The sequence below is a fragment of the Coturnix japonica genome, chromosome 3 (assembly GCF_054131305.1).
Source record: "Coturnix japonica strain WE chromosome 3, WE-NBRP24, whole genome shotgun sequence".
NCBI classification, from domain to species: Eukaryota; Metazoa; Chordata; class Aves; order Galliformes; family Phasianidae; genus Coturnix; species Coturnix japonica.
Genome location: NC_140665.1, coordinates 79329837 through 79349861, shown reverse-complemented (window position 1 = coordinate 79349861; position 20025 = coordinate 79329837). Strand labels below are relative to the sequence as shown.

The following is a 20025-nucleotide window of genomic DNA, read 5'->3' as shown; positions in this document are numbered from 1 at the left end:
TCAGAGTAATTTAAAAAAAGGAAATCTGATATCAAAAAACACAAAACAGTAACCTGTACTAAACCTACAGTTCTTATTTTTAAAGATTTATGTTAAAAGCTCATCAATAATAAATCAAATTGTATTCAGTGTATCCAATTAAATGCATGAGTCTGAAATGACTAAGAACTTAAACCTGTTGGTCTTGGTATCTGATATCTGAAATTTCATTAAAGAACCTTCAAGCTTACTGAAATATTGTTCATACAACATTAAAACCTAGCAAAAGATAAAAACTAGCAACACCTGGTTAACAGTAACACATGTTTTCCAGTATCATAGAATGGTCTGGGTTGAAAAGGACCACAATGATCATCTAGATTCAGCCCCCCTGCTATTTGCAAGGTCACCAACCACTAGACCAGGATGCAGTAAATCTAAGATACTGCACAGAAATATGTTGCAATTTTTAGGAGACCCTATTTTCTGTATTATCTTTATTTTAAAAGTCATACTATTGACCATCTCTGGGAAGCAAAGATTCAGCATTATCTGATGAGCTCCTCAGACATTAAGGGCAAGACCAAGAAACTGGAGGAGACTTCTCACTGCTTAGGAGAGTGACACCTTAAGCAGGGAGAAGGTAGTTGAGAAGAGAGACTGGAGAAGCTGCAGCTGAAGTCAAAACTCCAAAGAACAGATACACAGTGAAGCCTCAGTGGAATGCTGGGTTAGAAAGGATAAATTGTTGTTTGTTTTTTTTTTCCCTCCAGAAATCAAGAATGTCAAACACTAGGATAGTTTGTGAATTCGCTGTCAAATCAATGAAACCTGGAAGTATAAAATATGTTGTTTATGGTTGTTCATATCAATGTTACAGGTGCTTTACTGAATAAGGGGCTAATCTGTTATATTGTTAAAATTGAAAGGGTAGTTGAGCACAAACAATGGAAACAATATGGGGTGGAGTTTGAGGCATAGAATTGGCATGGAATATTGTAATGAATTTCTAGAATTAATGGTAATAACCACTCCTTGTACCATGAATATGCACGTATTCCCTCTATAAATAAGGATGTTTACCTGCTTTCAGTGTGCAGGCTAGGAAGGAGTTATCCCCCCTGCATCTGGCTGGGTGAATAAAATGTACCTGCTCTACAACAACCTCGTGGTTATAGAGTTTGTTCCACAAGTCATTACTACACTGTTTTCTCTCTTCATCTGGAAAAATATTCAGTTCACGTGTTGTCATCCTGCTCCTACCTGAAGGATGATTAATCCTACAGAGATGGGAAACACATTGCCTCTGGAGGGTCCTGATGAGCTGATGAGCTTAGAACTCAATAGGAACTAGGACTCAGAAGTTCTGCCTCTTACAGGAGCAATTGTGCTTTTTCCCTGAGAGTGAAAAATTCACTGCCTGAAGCTACCTATGAATTCAACACTTCCAGACCCCCTGCTCTCCACTTAGGCAGTTGAGTTTGGAGCCATACCTGCTACGCTTTTAACTTAAAGCCTTGAATATAATGCATAATTTGATTAAAACAAGCCAAAATTGTGATGAAAATATCTAACATAAATTATGGATCAACGTTACGCTGATTTTTATTTTTTTTTAATTTTATTTTTCATAGAAAAGGTAATAATGCTTTGCTGATTCAAGAGAGGGATTATTTAGTTTTGTTTAACATACTGCTCATCTTAATTGTGTATAAGTCAGCTAGGTGGTAAGCAGGAGGCTTCACTCCTCCTGCTTTTAAAGCTTTGTGTTATCAGAATTTCCACTCAGCAGTCAGGACAATAAGAATAGTGCTCACCTCCTCAAGAGTGCATTCTATCGCAGTTACAGTAAGGGGAAAAGTTAGGTTTTTTAATGTGTGATCCATAAATATGTTATTTAGAGCTGTATATTTTTACCTATGCACTGAGCTGTGGAAAACAGATTGTGTTTAACACAGTCTAAGTTAATTAGAGATACAGATAACTATTTGTACAAACGGGCAACATATTTTTGTTTCATCGGTGAGTAGCAGTTAACGACTGATCCAACACAGAGAAGGCTGCTATTTGGGGAAATGCTAAACCACTCACTGACAGAATTCTGAAATTGTCTGGGAAAGGACTGAGGTGATATCTCACTTTTCAAGTTCCCATATATCCAGATGACATATACCATGTATAATAGTTGCATTTTAGAGATTGAATCACATTCTTAGAAAACCTGGCAGACAAATTTGCTTACGTATGTGTTCATAAAAACACACACATATGTGAACTGAAGTCTGTACGTTAATTTGAGACATTATATGCTGGAACATACAAAAAACAGAGTGGAGAGTCTGGTAGAAGGAGAACTCAAATTTCAGGCATGGTTAATCTCACCTCATTTAAACCATCTAAAACACTGATCCAAGCTGTTTGTCTGGGCTGCCACCGTGGTTAATGGACAAAAGTGCCTGGGGAGGTGCTATATCCCACAGTGGACAGAAATCTTAGATAGGATAAAAGAATGAACATGGGTGACACCAGACACCCAAATTTGCCTGGTGTCAGCTAGGGTGATTACTGTCTTCTTCGTTCACCTACTTCCTAACACAAATGTGCCATTATCGTGTTGTTTGAACACATAAAATATGTGCTTGCTTTTTAAAAGTAGCCTGGGAACTATTAACAGCTATTTATGAGGACTTTGCCTACACAGTGTCCTGCCGATACTTATATGCGCAGGACACTCTCAAATGCTAAACCACTGAACACTGCTTTTGCTACAGCAGTGGATTACACTGGCTTGCAGGAAAAAATAGATTTGAATAGTTTAGCTAAAATTGCCTCCACGGGCCTCTAATTCATTGCACACACTTTAAGCTTCTGCAGGATGGTGTTATTCTCAGAATGGATGAAGGCTTCCATCTTTCGGCTCCTGGAGCATTCTCCTTTTATCTTCCTGTCAGCCTGTCTCCCCAAGCAATTCATAACACCTAACCGTCGCTTTCCCAGAAATCAGAACAAATAAAGACATTTGCTAACTGTTTTATCTCTTTGAAGACTATCTCTGTCAAACCAAAGTTTGCACCTTGTCAAAACCAGAAGCGCTGACACTAAGAAATTACAATACTGTCCTTCACTTGTGCCTTGGGAATGCTGACAGGGATGGATTGTGCACTTTGTTTAGTTATTTAGTTATTTTTTTGCTTATTTTGCACATAGCTTGCTATTAAGTTAATCAAGATAATACTACAGGGACTGTTCATTACTCACCGCAGATATAAAGCAAATAGATCTAAGTAACCAAGGCAGCTTGATCAAATAAAACAAAAATAATAGAAAATGCCAAAATAAAATACAACTGCCAATACATTTTCATAGTATTTTAGATGCATTCATTAATAATTTCACATCTGTCCTAAGCGTGATTCTAAAGTCAGTAATAAAAAGAGAGGTTACTGAAATCCCAGTCAACATCCTCTCAAAACCAGTTCTGCAAATCTTCATTACTATAGATATTTTATCAGTAAGATAACCTGATTCCCTCAAATGCTGCTGAAGTGTGTGTCCTATGAAAGCATCTTTCATATTCACTACAGATCACAGCAGAGATCTAAAGTTATGGCAAAATTATTTACAAAACTAATCGTTTGAATCGACCTGTTAGTTTAGTTTATGTTGATTTAATTGCATATGGATGTTGCAATTTGATATTTCTATGGGCTTTTTAATAGCCCTATATGAGTTGGTGTTCCCTTAAAGCTTCCCATTTTACACAACTTACACATGATCTTTTCAAATGTAAGTTTAGATAAACGTGATTTTACTTTGAAAAAATGGTTTGAGTATACTGATGTTGTAATTAGCAAAAAAACTTTAGCAAAAAGACATGAATGGTACCTCTGTATAACGGCTAAGTAAGTATTGATTTACTTAAGCTAAATTGTATCCTCTATATAGAAGCCAGTAAAGGTTTTCATGTATTGTGTGCATTAACTGTAAACTGCAACTTTCCAATATCAGTGAATTTTCATACTGCATCCCATCTCACTTTGCCTGATATCATTTGTTTCAGTCCAAATTGCACCTAGTACAGAAGATGTCCTGTTATCTTGCAACAGTTCTTTATGAAGGATAGCCAATAACAAACTATAAATTACAATTAAATGTCAAGAGTATGGGCTCAGAAAACAACAACAAAAAAAAACAATTCTGATAATGCTAATCCACAACAAATTCTCATACCACACACATTTCAATCTCTGTTTCACTCTATGCTCCACATGAATAATCCCGTTGAAATGACTCTTATGAATAAAATTCAACTTGTGTATAAGTGTGGATGGAGGTCAAGGCATGTATTTCCTTTCCATGATGGAAGACTTTCATTTTCCAAAATGTCTTCTGTGAGCATATCCCAGTTTTGGTTGTTTTTTTTTTTTTTTCATTCTTCATCATAATCTGGCAATAATAGTGCTCTGTGCTGTGGTTGAAGGATAAAGAAAGAAAAAAAGTTCTGTCTCCATGCTTATTATATTGCTTCCTCCTTAGTGATCCTGATAAAGTAATTTAATCTATTTGTTTCTTTTAAATATAGATAGAAGCAGTGACATCTTTAAAAATACTTATAATCTATAGTTGAAAAATAAATCATTATTCAGTGCAATATTATGAATACAATTCAATAACAAAGAGGAAAAAAACAAAGACCACATTTAAAAATAAGCAACTTTGCTGTCTTCACTCTTACAGCTCAAGGCCAAACAACAGGCCTAAACTGACAAAGAACCACCTGGGCCCAGTGACCAGCACCTCTGGGCCCTCTGTTTCTTCAAAGCATCGTTCAAATAATCACTGAGAGGACTCTTTTGACTCAACCAGCTCAACTCTGAAGTGATCTCTGACTGCTGAGTCCCCGGGGGAAGATGAAAACTGGAAGAAAGCCAGTATCATCAAAGGAAAGGTTTCTAGCAGTCTTTTGAATTGATTTGTTGCAACAGTATATGGCCCTAAGTTTACAGCAAACATATCAAAGAACACCATACATAACTCAGTATTTTCCTTCATGTAATGCTGCAAATCAAGGTGAGGTTTATCCACAGATATTTACACATCTAACCATTGAGAAAACAGCACAGGGAAGACTATTTTCTTTAGGGAAAAATACGCAAATGAACACAAATAAAAAAAGCCCATTCCCATGTGCCTAAGATTCTTTTCTTGCTTTCCTGGTTCTTTACCTACAACATTCCCTACGTAGAAGAAATATTCTTGAACTATTCCTTTATCCTTCTCATGCCAAACAATCCCCTTTTCACTCATTCCATCGTCTAATTTACCTGTGAGAATACAAAAGTAGGATATGTTCCACAGCCCTGTATTTATTCCAAAATCTCTTTATGCTTACCTTACTGACAACCAGGTGGAATAAAAACCAAGTGAGCAACCGCTTCAACATACTAAACAGTAAGTCAAGATAAAGATGGGAAAAAATGTTTTTCTCTAGTGTGCCAAAACAAGTATACTTAAATGTAGTCTGGAAAAAATATTTTAAAATATTTTAAAATATAGTTTCTTTTCAATAAAAAATTGAACTGACTGTGTGTACTGAATGTTCTAGTAAAAACATCAACATGCACAAATGCTTTATTCTTCCTCTGGTTTATTAAATAGCTTAATAATATAAGTACTAGCTATTTTATTGTAAATAAATGCACATGATTCATAAATGATCTTTATTTATCATTTTGAGCCTGTAAAAAATGCCTAGATTTTTTACTTACAAACTTCTCTCTTTTCACATCTCTTTGTACTAAATAGAATTTTAAACATTTCTAATTAACATTCCTATGTCCACAGGAAGAAAAATCAATATGAACATTTTTTAAAATACGTTTTTATAAGAGACAAGGATTCTATATTAAAACCACAGAGGTAGGACTTTAGTGCAAAAGTTCAATCTTATAATTAATGCCAGTTGGTACCTCACAAGTCACATCATCCAGATTCTTATTTCTAACTGTCTAGCAGTTGCTGCATTAAAGCTAATTGCTCACAAGTTTTGCATAATAATGATGATATTTTAAAAAATGGGCAAATTCAAAATGATACAGTACAAAGAGTTAATTGATCAATAAGCCCTTTGGACTGGTATTCATCACTGCATAGCAAACCAAACCCTTTAAACAAAATAAAAAAGAAATCACAGCAAAGTTTCTACCTTCTATCAGTTACATTTATAGTGTGAAGATTATTACAGATAATAAAATGAATAGTTAGCTGGCCAGACCTTTGTAACTCATTCTGTAAGAATCAGTTCGTTCTGCTCTCAGATGGACATTTGCAACTGCGGCCATGTATGTGACTGTGGAGTTTTATTTTATCTCATTAATATATTTAAATCTTATTCCAGCATGGTAAAAATCATTTCTACAGTATTTCTCAGATTCTAACAGGACATGTCCCTGGCCCCGAAGGGTTTGCAACTTAAAAGAAGCTTGTCAAGACATGTTGCAAGACAGTAACTCAGGAAAGGAGAGGAAGGCAGAAGAGAACTGCATTAATGAAGACAAGCAGAAAGGAGGGAGTGAACCCAGTATATCCTCAAAGTCAAAAAAAGGACATTGACTTCTGTAGATCCTTCTACAGCAGGAGTTGGGAGGGTAGATATCAGCAGGCTGCACATAAATTGGTATGTGGTCTCCTGACTTCAGGTAAGCCATTTACTTCCTAAATTCAAGATTGTTTGTAAAGGCTGACCTTAATTCATAACAACAACTCTTCCCAAGCAGATAACTGATTGTCAGTCATCCACATTTCAGATTTTTATAATTTATGTTCGGGGGGCTGCAGTGTCAGACTGTAACTAGACACTAGAGTTTCTCAAAGCACAAATTGGGCTTGCCCATGCCATGCCAATCCATGCCAATCCTGCCACCTACATGGGCAGAATAATAGAATAATGGTTTTCAGCCAAATATTGGCTTGCTGGAATAAATAGGCCACAGCAGTGTGGAGCAGCAATTTGGCTGTCTCGTATCAGGTCAGAGAGCTTTGTGGGCAGGTTCAAAGGAACAGTTAAATTGTGTTTGTTTGTTTTTTTAAATGCCAGTTCTCTAGAATAAAATCTTTTTTAAAGGTGTGACTAGCTTTCGAATTAGAGGCAACACCATACTTAGAGATGGAGAGTCCCAAAAAGCGAAAAACCAAATTACCTTTACCAGCCCCATTATCTGTTATAGGAGACAGTGGAATAAAGTCCATTTCTTGTAACTTCAGACACTTGAATATGAACAGAGAAAAGGGCAGATACCAGCATGTGAATCAAACTTACTGCAGAGGTCTACAGCAATATTAAATGAAAAATTTTACAGAAGCACCTGTTTCTATTTGTTGAGTACAGCAGGAGAAGAAGCAGCTCAGATATAGATGCCTATGTTTAAGACATCTTCCATCTGTCTACATTTAAGCCATCTGTCCAAACTGGATGAATTAATTCCACCCCACATCCCACTGATGGGCCAGTTTTCTGAAGAATGGAACAGAAAAAGAGACTGAGAAAACACCTCCATCTTGTAGAAATGGTCATGAAATAAATTTGTTCTGTATTGCCAAATGTTTCTAGGTAAGCTAAAAAAGTTGCCATCTAAATACACAATATCCTTCACATCTTATCTGTATTTCCATATATCTGGATCAATACTGTGGGTTACAAATAACAATTAATAGACTAGAACTGAAATAATGTGGAAAATATTCTGATTTTATATATGTGCTTCCAAGAAGCTAATAGAACAGGAGTGAAAGAAGGAAAACAAATAAGAAGAAATGCTGAACAATGGAAGTAGATGGTTGAGTGAGAAAAATGAGTTCAAGAACTATATAAGAAAAAAGATTAGGAAAGGCTCTGTAAATGGAATGAACAAATTGTATTAGATATACTGAGAAAAAGGAGAAGAATATTAAAAAAAAAAAAGAAGGGATGAGATTAGATCAGCTTCTCGTGAGTCTATTTGAATATCATATTTTAGTAGTCATCATGAAATATTTCTCAGATTCTCTTACATGTTTAAATAGAGTATAAAAGAAATATGATCATATCTAATCATTTAACTGAAAAAAAGACTACTGACTTTTTTTTCCAAGTCTGTAACATTTAAACATGCAGCACAAAGTAAATGTTTGAGAGTATTTACATTTGATGATTACCTTTTTGAGTGGTGACCTACTTACTTTTAAAAGCTTCATCTGGTACACACACACACAAAAATAATAAATAAACAATGCACACATAAAAATCTAATAATAAAATACAAAGAAATAAAGAAATAAAGCTTATTAAACATGGCATTATAAATACAAAATTTTTTCATAGATTAATTAAATACAGGTAAATGGTCCTCCTGCTTTTGAGGAGGAATAGCTTCTGATTGCATGAGATTTCATGAGATAAAGATATCCATAACCCAATTTCTTTGTGACACAGAAAGATTCAGCTAACATTCTTTTTTGTCTACATGTATTCTCACATCATATATAGATACTACTTACATTCATACATATATGAATGTTTGCTTCAGTGAGCAAAAACACCCTTGTATTCGTTACTGATTAAAATCTGAACTTGTAAGAGCAAAAAGCCTTATACTCTTATACTCCTCCTGTAGACACACATATAATAGGAAATCTTACGTGTGCATGCAGGCAGTTAAACCAACAAATAAAGTACCGTGAAGAGACAAGTTCTAGTACAGGCACTACTGGAATATCTGAGATTAGGTTAAATTTATCAGATATCAGATATTCATTCTGTCACGGTTTTGTAATTTTTGCTACTGCTATTCCACATCATAACATCATGTGGAGCACAGAGAGGAAGAACTACACATCCCAATGGTCCTCACAATCAAAGAGGAAAGTACGTCATGGAAATGATGATCGCTCGCTCTCTCACTGCCTGGCAGCAGGTGTGGGTGTGCTTCCAAGCCATGGAGCCTTCTATTTCAAAGTAGGCTTCTTGGTCTTTGGAAAAGTCTCTCTCTCTCTTATTTACATGATCAGTTAGCCTCAGTTTTGATTGTATTATATTATCTTGCATTCTGATTGACTGCTCTGTTTGTTTCCTTAAGCCCAGCTTCCATCTCCCTACTCCTTTCCCTTTCTCCCTTCTAATTTTCAGGGGCTGGGGGGCCCACAGGCCTACTGCCCCCCCTGTCATGGACATAGATTGATCTAGATAACTCTGTGACTGATACCTAAATGTTGGAAACTCAAATTTTCATGTGGAATATTAATTTACACCTTGATTAGGTATGACATCATAGAGACCAAGGCAGAGTAAATTTTGAAGCTGAATTACTCTGTGTGATGGTGATATCCTGTAAAACACATGAAATGAACTGTTAGTTCAGTCTGAAGGACTGTATTCTTAGCCAAGCATTTGGGATCTGTTGAAAGTATATGTTCCCTTGACTTTATCATTTTTTACTCTAAGGGCTATATTCCATGCTGATTAAATCAGCATAGATCTGCTGACTCCAGTGACTCTACTTAAATTTACTGTGATAACAGTCAGCAGCGTTCATAGAGAACATTTTTTGAAATACCAATTAATCATTCACTGACAATTTTTATCTATAACATTTCAGTGAAAGAACTTGGATTCACTGGTTAAGCATAGTGAAATAAAAAATTCAAGTGTACATATCACAGCGAGAGAAAGGAAGGGATGACATGTGGAAGAAAGGGAGGAAGAAAGGAGGAGAGGAAGGGGAGATTTCAGTGCAGTCAGACATTATTGGTAGGAGAAGACCAGGAATATTTCCAAAATTTATAAAACAGAAAATCCCATAGCAGTAGGTACGTGTAATGAAAATTGTATATTGTATGTTGGGATATAATTCCTTTTATTTATTGTTCATGATTGATCCAATGATAGCTACATTAACTTTATGCATCTGTCATTTCAACCCTCCTACCATGTAAGTACAGTTCTCCACCTTTAAAAAATTCTATAAACCAATCAGCCAAACCAAACCAAACCAAACAACTCCCAAACTGTTAATATTCATTTTGGTGCATAAGAGTTCGAGAAATGGCTTTCATTCAGTCTCTCATACTTTAGATAGTGGAGTTTAAGCGCATTTCATAGAATGATGACAACCACCTGTGGTGGCTGTCTACTGTAAAACGCCACAGTTTCATATCATATTCTGTCCTTTGCTAATGTAAGTGTATTCCTTTCCTCTCACTCTTCAATTCAAGCACTCAGTACGTACCAAGAGCATGACTCTATTCTCAAAAATGTTCTACTATTGATATGAGCTGAATTACAGCCAAGATCCACCTCTCTGACTCAACTTTTACATTTAAGAATATTAAGTAAACTCAGCTATTTCTCAAAATTGCATGCCAAGAGAAATTTGGAAGACTAATACCTGAAACATATATTTACATATTTTTTTAAACTCTGAATCATACATTCACATCTGTCTTCAACAAGTAGTTGAACTTTACACCACCTCCTTTTAGACTTGTGGCCTGCAAACCAGTTATTCACAGTCTTTTGAGAAGCCTTATCCATTTCACTAAGAAGCACTTGACATTCATGCCTGCAGCTATTAGTGTATTATGTTTTCTCTTTTTTGGAAATTATTTTAATTGTCAAAGATGTCAAATGTGTATATGACACATACATAAATGTATGAACAAATTGTTTCAAGAGTAGTTTTTACTCTGGATGCCCACCATGCAGCCAAAGGATTGATTTGATCAAAAGAATGCTTTTTGCCACACAGAAAAGTATCTTCTTTCAGTGTAATGATGAATGTCACTCTTAACCTATATGCATTTATTCCAAAATTCAAAGCATTCCTTAAACTGAAAACAACCCTTGCTACATTCAATCAAACATTAGGGAATAGGAATTATAGAAAAGGACATTTCCTTTTTTAAAACACTGAGGGGAATGCAGCTAAGGCCAAGTATTTGTTGTATTCAAATTTAACTATTACATTTACAAGAACAAAAAAGTTCAGAGAGAGAAGAAAGTCCTTGAGGCTTTCATTCCTTGATATCAACTTGACCTGAGTCTTGACTGAATCTTTAAATTTTGAAATATGTTCAGTCACTTTAGGAAATTACAGGCACTCAGCCAATGTTTTCAAGCTGGAATACTGACTGATGTCATGACATTTTGATATCCCAAATGCTGCAGCTTTCATCTGGTTCCATGAGGTCTGAAAATATTCCTTCAAGTTTTTTAGAATTAAAACATCCAAAAAGAGTGAAGATCAAAATGGCCATAATAGAACAAACTAAAGGCTTTTCTGTTTCTGTAGTGACTGTAAGTAAACATGGAAAAAGGAGTGAAAGCAAGGCAAGATTTTCTCTTAACGTTCTCCCAACCACTAATTATTTTCAGCTCAGGTAAATTCCTGAAGTGGATAGGGTTTTGCACACTTATTTACATCCCCAACTAAATATTACCACCACCATCACCTCTTTAATATACTTGTCCAGCATCCTCCATGAAGAACTCAAAGACTATTTACCTGCTGCATTAAGAATCCTCCCTTATATTTTGAGCTCAGCTCCTTCCAGCTTTATTTGTTACCTGGTGCCTTTTTTTCTTTTCTTTTTTTCAGTTTAGTTTTTTTGTTTGTTTGTTTGTTTGTTTGTGTTAGGGTGTTTTTTTTTGCTAGAAAAGACTGTGTATAATCAGGTCTTTCCTTGTCACTCATGGGTCTGTAGTATCATAGGCTCACGATCTGTCCTTTTTTATACCTCAGGATAAAGTTTCCTGACCTAGTGATCAAAATAATAGCCTTTCCATGGAAATACTAAATATATGAGAAAATGAAATCACACAGCATAATAATGTAAATATTAGGAATGTAGTCACCCTGAAATGGGCCTGAAAGGAATAATAAAAATCAAGGACACCTGTGCTAGGCCTAAAAAAATACTACTATCTTTTTTTCTGGCCTAACCAATTATGGGAAGTAAAAACTGCATGGTTCAAACTTTCAACAAATGAATTTGAACCAAAGTCTCCCAATAACCAATTGAACATTTAGTTAATAAATAAATAAATACATGTATTGTCACTTTGACCAACATTTTAGACAGAGATTGAAGCTGAACTTGGTATGGAACAAACAGCCTATATTTTCTGTGTTTTAAGCACTAAACTTTTACTAACGGCAGAAATCTAATTTCTAGGCAGTATTATAATTCCCTCACTTTTACTAATGCAGGGAAAAAAAAGAAAGAAAAAAAAAAGCAACACAAGAAAATGCAACGTATTTTAACACTATGCTTTGGGATTAGTGATCTCAGCACACAAAGTACATAAGCAAAATGAAAAACACTAACTCTGAATTTCTTACTTTATAGCAGAGTGATCCACAACAACACTGTTTTGTTTTTCTTTATTATTTATCACAGTTCAATTTCATTAATGACTAGGCAATATTCTAGAGTAGATTAACAACATCAGAGATGAAAGGGCATTTTTAAAAATTTGTCCTCCTCGTACAAAGAGGATTTCAGTGCATTTGGATAATTAACAGGAAAATGGTGGCCCCGTTTTTGTTTTGATCTTTGCATACATATTCTCCAATTAATTTGGTAAAGCTTATGATATAGTTTACATATAAGGAACTGCAATGAGTTCCTCCTAGTTTCATAGTCATACAACAGGACGAGTTACAGTCACCTCACGAAAGTATATACAACCACAAACTAGTGGCAAGATTATTTTCAAATTACAATCATTAAATATACAAGATATAAAGTGCCAAAACCATATTCAGTAGTTTGAAAGACTAAAAAAAAAAATCATCTACCAATGTAACTGGTAAATTCTCCCTACAGTTCATGAGAAATTCAGTTGAAGAAGCACAAATTCAGGAAAGATGCCATAGAACGACATCTGGTCAAAATTAAGAACTGTAAATATTTATATGCAATTACAACCTAAAAGCAAAAATTAGTTAAATAGAAGGCTTTCCAGTAGAAGAAGGACTTATGCTATAATCACAGTGGAAGTGGAGTAGCATAAAAACACTACAGAATAAAAAATTCAATAAATAATTAAGAATTAATGAATAAACAGGAAATAGCAGTAGCTTATTGTAACCTATTCTAGAAAGCCACACTAAGCAAGGAATTTTGGAATTTATGTAAAAGGTTCAACAAATTACGGCATGAAAAACTCGTTTAAGTGAAAAGAATAGTGCATCAGCATGGTTATTACTAAAGGATTATTACCCGGGCTACAAGAAGGCAGGTACTGAAGCATGCAAGTCATAACTTGGATATTGTATGCAGTACTGAAAAGGAAAAAAAAACAAGATAATATGATAAAATAAGATAGATCTTATATTACCCAATTAGAAACAAATCAAATCTGTAAATACCAAACCTTAAAAAATATAATTTCTCAGAACAATAGGTGCAGTTATATCTTGAAATAGCGCATACTTGAGAAGACACTATTTTGTGAATTGACTGCTACTTTGGAAAACATATGATAGCCTTAAATCAACTAGCTCAGCCTGATAAGCTACAGCTCCATATTAAAGCACAGTTTAGATGTGCCTTTAAACTTCAATCATAATAAGGAGATAGAAGCCAAGGATTAACAATATCTGAAATTATATGCACAGTGATTACAGAAAATTGAGGTTAAGTGCATCTAGCAAGAGATAAGATATAAAATCAAATGTAATGACACAAAACTTTAGAAAGGTATTCAATAAAATGGATGTTAGTCACAACTAAAAAAAACCAAAAACAAACAAAAAAAAACCCAGCAACCAACACTGGTATTAAAATTAAAGGTAGTGGGATCATTAGATGTGGCATTCACATTGCTCCCAAACCCAAGAATATTTACACTGATAACTGTGCATGTGGAGGAGGCAGAAAGAAGAGGAAAACAAAAAACAAATATAAATAATCCAAAGAAAATGAGCTGCAAATCAGTGTAGTGAAATGAAAGGATTTCAGACCATACTTGAGCTAAGTGGGAACTGTGAAAATCTGTAAAGGCAGCTGTCATGAAATGAGGAAAGAATCATAAGCTGTGACAGACAAGAGGTAAGAAGAAAAACTGGACAGAAAAGGTAACTGCTGGAAATCAAGCAGTTAAAAATAAAAACAAATTAAAATAAAATAAATTAAAATAAACCCTTTAAGTATATCAAAAGCAAGAAGCTTATAAGAGTCACCAGGTCTGCTGGGAAATTCAGAGAATAAAGACTGCAATTAAGGAAGAGAAGGATGTTGCTAGGAAAATAGAAGATTTATTTGTAGCAACCTTCACAATAGAGGATGTTAGGGAGATATCTACTCTTCGGTAATAAAAATGAGGAACCATCAGTTGAAGAGGTGCTGGAATGAATCAATCATTTAAAAAGCAGGAAGCCGCCAAGACTGAAAATTCTGAACAAGAAGCAGTTGAGCTATGAAAACTCTAATTGAAAAACAACTCTGGTACTGGAAGGTTAGAGAGAAGCAAATGTTTTGCATATATTATGAAAAGGCTTTAGGATGATTTGGGGAATCAAAGATTCATAAATCTTACATCTGTACCTGGCAAATTAAGAAAATAAAACACTTGGATGCTCATGAGATTATAGCTCTTTGTAAAGGAAGAAGATGTCTCACCCATCTGTTATAATGTTTTCAACACATTAGTAAAATACTGTAGTGGTCAAAGGAGAAGCAACAGACATAATTTAAACTTTCTGGAGGCCTTGTCAAAGTTTCTCGCAAGGGACTGATATAAAGGAGAGACTAAGACAACTTACTGTAGGTCTCTGTTCAGTGTGGCTGATGATGAGAAGACAGAAAGAAGAGATTAAAATGTATCCAGAACAGGACTGAGCATGATAAGGAAAAACAACACTAACATAAATTGGTTCTCCAGTCTAAACTGAACTACTGTGGTGCGGTGCTGGTTTCTAGGTCTCAAAAAGGTATCAGGAAACTAGAAGGTCCTGAAAAGAAAGGTGGCAAGAGTGGTGAAAGATCTTTAAAAAGCACTGTTTTGTGGAAATAGGTTGGAATAACTGGAAACATTTTAGAGGGGAAATTAAAAAAGGCATGATAAAAAATATGTGAAATAATTACAAGAAGCCAGAACTTCATTTCTGCAAGCCTTAACATGGTGACACGCAATTAAACTTCAAGGCAGCAAATTTAATGGAAGTGATACACATCAGGTTTAATATAGTTTATATTTTCACTGTGAGATTTGTTGTTTGAAAATACTGAGGCAGAAAATGAAAGACTTAAAACAACTGGATGCTTATGCAAATAAACAAGAATGGATTGAGTTAAACTCGTGAAAATATTGCAAGTGAGACTGAAACTTATTTGGAGATTTACAGAGATCTCTAATTTCTGGAGATGAACATGACACTTCACAAAGCCAAATCCTCAAAAATATCCCTATGCTGGGTCTTTGCACTTTCCTCAGGAGTGTTCAATGGTCGCTGTCTGAGGCACAAGGCACAGGCCTTAGATCTGCATCAGACTACTATGGCTCACACTTCTACTGACAATATAGCATTAATTTCATTGTTTCTAGTCTAATGTGACTGAATGACAATACTAAAATATTTAAACTGAATAGCAGAATTTCAAAGTTTTGTTCAAGTCATCACTGAGGAAGATATATAAACAAAGAAAACAAACAAGCAAGCAAATAGTTGACCTTTTCAACTTGAACATCATCAGCCAAACAAAAGTTGGTTTGAAATTTGAAAGAGGACATTGTTTTCTCATGAAAAATCAATTTTACAGTGGAAAACCAGTGCTTTCTCTAGTGATTAATGTTTTCTTTTTAAATAGAAACATTTAACCACCCCTACCCATCAGTTATGCTATATATTCTTGAGCACCATCTACTGGTACTGCATTGTTAATTATTTATGAAAATACAAAGTGCTTTAATACAATTCCAATGTAATCATAACTCTCTTGCTTTTTAAAAAGATCTTTAAATTGATAAGACAGATTAAAACCTAAAATTTATTAAATGCATATTCCCTCTAGAAGACACGGAGAAAATTAACAGTGGTGCAATTCATTTACAATCTGAAGTAGGTAGGGAAATGCCACATTTCTTAATGGTTTGTAACACAATGGACTAGGAAGTAAACATCACCCTATAAAACAATTTCCAATTTACACTTGCTCCCAGCCTGTCTGGGGGGAGGAAAATAAATAAATAAATAAATAAAAGGAAAAAAGGTAGAAGAAGAAAACAAAGAAAGGGGGAGAAAGGGGGGGGGGGGGGGGGAAGACCTTTTTCTTTTCTTCCTAGTTAGTTATTTATTGAATTTATTGAATTTTGTAATAGCTATGATGGCCAGCATCTTCCGTATTATTTCTTTGCTTCAGACTAAATTAAATATAATTTCTCTTGGGATGGTCATACCAGATTTAGTTTAATTTTTTGTTTTTTCCCCTGATGTAGAAAAGGAATAGCCTTCTTGTAGAAATTTGGTGTTATTCAGCAGAAACTGCGATGCAGATGAAAAAATCTGTGCTTGCCAAGGGGGATTTTGAAGGGTCTTCCATGTTGGAGCAAATCAAGACATGGGGAACAGATTAGTGTCACCATTATGCGAGTTAAGAGGTTTCATAACAATGGCGCTCTACGCTTACCTGTTAGTTGACTCTACATGCCATGTTTGTTACCATTTTTGTGCGTACTAAGGTAACATCTAAATCACTAGCTGACTGCATCTAGATGTAACCAATTAAACATGCTATGAGAGAATGATCATAGAGGATTAAACTACAAAATTAAAGAGATTTAAATACATTCTTTGCTAAAAACCCATCACTGATTTCAGTGTTGGAGACAATTTTTATTGGCCCAAAAGAGAGGAACTGCAGGCTGAAACAGTGACCTTGACTTGGAAAGAGTCCTGATAAAAATGACAGCAGTTGAGTGACAGAACAGTACATTCTCCAAAGCCAACTGCATTAAATTATGGCCTCACTTTTACAGTTTGCACCAAAATTCTCAATGAGTAATAATTCCAGTTATAATTGTGCTATGCTCACTAAAACCTGAGCATGGACTTAAATCACCTAGCTACAAGGATTGAGATAACAGAGATCTTACAGTGCTAATGTAGGTGGCAAGAAAAAAAGAAGAAAAAATCAACTAAACAAACACTTTAAGTTATTCCATCCAGCATATTAAATTTAGTAAGCTTTTTTTTTTTTTTTTTTTTTTCCCACCAATACAGAAATTACTTTAAAATATTACTCTCAGACCTTGTTCTTAGTTTGGAGCAAACCCAACCTTTTTTGAAACAATTGCATCCAATCTAGAAAGCAGCACTATAAATTTAGCGTTCCCTGTGTTGTGCCTATCCCCACCACACTATGACTGAGTGACATAACACTTCTTTTGGTGCCTTCTTACTTTCTTTGTAGTGCAGATGGCACCACATGTGCCACGCTGTTCAGGCAGTGCGCCTGTGAAACAGTATGGGACTGCATCAATACCTTACTCACAGGTTTTAACAGAGGTACAAAATCCGTATCTGCATAGTATTTCTGGACAACTGATGTAGATTCACTTCTGTCCTACACATATGAACATATATACATATAAACTAGTACCATTCCAAGTACAAGGGATCCACATGACCGGTTTAAAGAAATTTGTTGCTACATTTCTATTTATTTATGTTTTATGGACTTGAACATATCCTGACTTTTACTTCTAGTTTATCAAAATATGGACTTTTGTTTCAAATGCATCTGTGTGACACATAGCAAATAAACTCTCTGAAACTGGCCCCAGTTACAGGATGCAGGCACACAGAAGTGGACCACAGATATGTGAGTAGTTACAAATGGCATCACTTATTTTAGAGTGCAAAACTGATTGCAACAAATATCCAGAAGAACTCTGTAGAATGCTCTGCACCTCCATACCATACCTTCATTCAACTTGCAGAAGTATGTGTAACTTGCAGCCTTTCCCCCAACTTGCAGACAAGAGACCAAAGAGTCCATACTTCCAGACTCCTCTCCAGCACTGCCATGTCTTCAGCTAAATGAAAAGTGAAAGATAAGGGCTTGGGATACCCAGGGAGTCACTTGCTGTAGAGTGCATTTTCATTTTTACCTCCTGGGACAGCTGAGGCTGTTCAGCCTGGAGAAGAGAAGGTGGTTCCAGGGAGACCTGATAGTGGCCTTTCAGTATCTAAAGGGGGGGGGGGGAGCTATAAGAAATAGATGTTTTCAAACTAAGAGAGGAGATTTAGATTGGATATAAGGATGAAGGCTTTTACAATAAAAGTAGTGAAGCACTGGAACAGACTGCCCAGTGATGTGGTGGATGATGCCCCATCCCTCAAGACATTCAAGGTCAGACAGTACAGGTCACTGAGCAACCTGATGTAGTTGTGGGTGTCTCTGTTCAGTTCAGGAGAGTTGGACTAGATGGACTTTAAGGGTCCATTTCAACTCAAACGATTCTGTGATTGATTCTATAAACCGCAACTTGCCAGTGCTGTAGGAAGCAGTCCAAAGAGTTCATTCAGGGTGGCTTCCCTTACGACTTAGCCTTATGTTCTTCATTTACACTGAAAGAAATGAAAAAGGCTGCAGTGTATATACACCTTTCATTTGTTCTGCTCACATCAACCTGTCAGTGAATAGAATTACTCAAAGTATTTCAATCAACATGGTGATCATCCACAAATATCCCAATGTCATCAAACGTGAGACAGTCTGATTATCCCTAAGACACAAACAGTTCAATTTTCATTGTCCTATATTTGCTGGGTATAGATCATGCACATTTACCATAGTTCCCTTGGTTTGGATAGATATTGGATAGATAGTTGGATAGATATTTTGGTTTTATTCTGGCAAGAGAGGCATGGACTATTTATGTTTGTAAAAGCCAGCAAGGACATGGTTTACAGCTTGTACCTATGGAAAATACAGTAAAAAGCCATAACCGTGATTGCATTTACTTTGGTCAGAACTGCTTTGTGACCAGCAGTACTTCTGATAAGAATTTGTGCAGCGTGTAATTGTGGTCATAAAAATCCCTTATTACTGGAATTCAGACCTTTCTGGGGCTAAGGTGGCAGTAGACAATTCCTTGCTTTAAGGAACTACTACCTTGGGCCATGTCCAGAAGTTTAAACTTCGACTTCTCAGAATCACGCAGCCATGTTACACGTGGACTTTAGGAGCTCCATTCCCGGGGGGCTGAGGGAGGGTTTGTTTCCCCCACCCCCGAGAGAGCGGCGGGGGCTCTAAGCAGCGCGCTGCGAGCTTCCGCCTGACAGCTCTGTGTAATAAAATGTCATCTCCTCATTTTCACACCGGATATCTGCTGTCGCGATCTCGCACGCCGGCGGAGAGCCCGACTCCAACTGAGAGAGACACAGACAGAAGGCGAGGAAGAAGCACGTTCAACCCAGCGATACCGAATTCACAAGGATGGGGGACACATCATCCATGGTGGCACGGCACCTTCCACGAGCTTCCCCGAGTGCCGACCCCACCCGCCGCTAAAGGGGCCGCTGCCTCCTGGCAAACTCCGCCCGCAGCGCGGCGTCCGCGGCCGGCAGCGAGAGCCCCCGGGCGGGCTCCGGGCTCCCATACGCCGCGCAGTGCCCGGACGGCGGCGGCGGGGGAACGAACGCCAGGCAGGCGCGATCCGGTCACAGCCTTATCCCCGGCGGGGAACGAAATACGGCGTCAATCGCAACCTCGCTGAGAAAATTGCTATTGTTCCAGTCGAAGGCAGGCGGCAGTTTGAAAGGGTTTATCCTCGGAGCGCTGTATCAGTTAATCTGCAGCGCGGAACCAAACTGACAGCTCTTGAGGCTGCGACAGGGGGGGCTACGCTTCAAAAGAAGGAACAGGAGGAAGGAGATCAAGTGCGGGTTTCCCGCCCCCCGCCCTCTCCTCCCCGCCGCCCTCGCTCCCCGCCTCTGAGTTTCCCTTACGCCGGGGCGCAGCGCTGGGAACCGAAGCCAGGAGAACCTCCCAGGCGCGGCCAGC

At 36.7% G+C, this 20025-nt stretch overlaps 1 long non-coding RNA gene across 1 annotated transcript in view; it reads right to left on the bottom strand.

The window, feature by feature from the left end:
* The window catches only part of LOC146761515 (uncharacterized), a 34998-nt gene that overhangs the window by 14615 nt on the left and 358 nt on the right, over positions 1–20025 (bottom strand). Inside the window, exon 2 of the long non-coding RNA XR_014944220.1 lies at positions 17940–18052. This is a non-coding gene — a long non-coding RNA (uncharacterized LOC146761515). The remainder of the gene's footprint in view (positions 1–17939; positions 18053–20025) is intronic.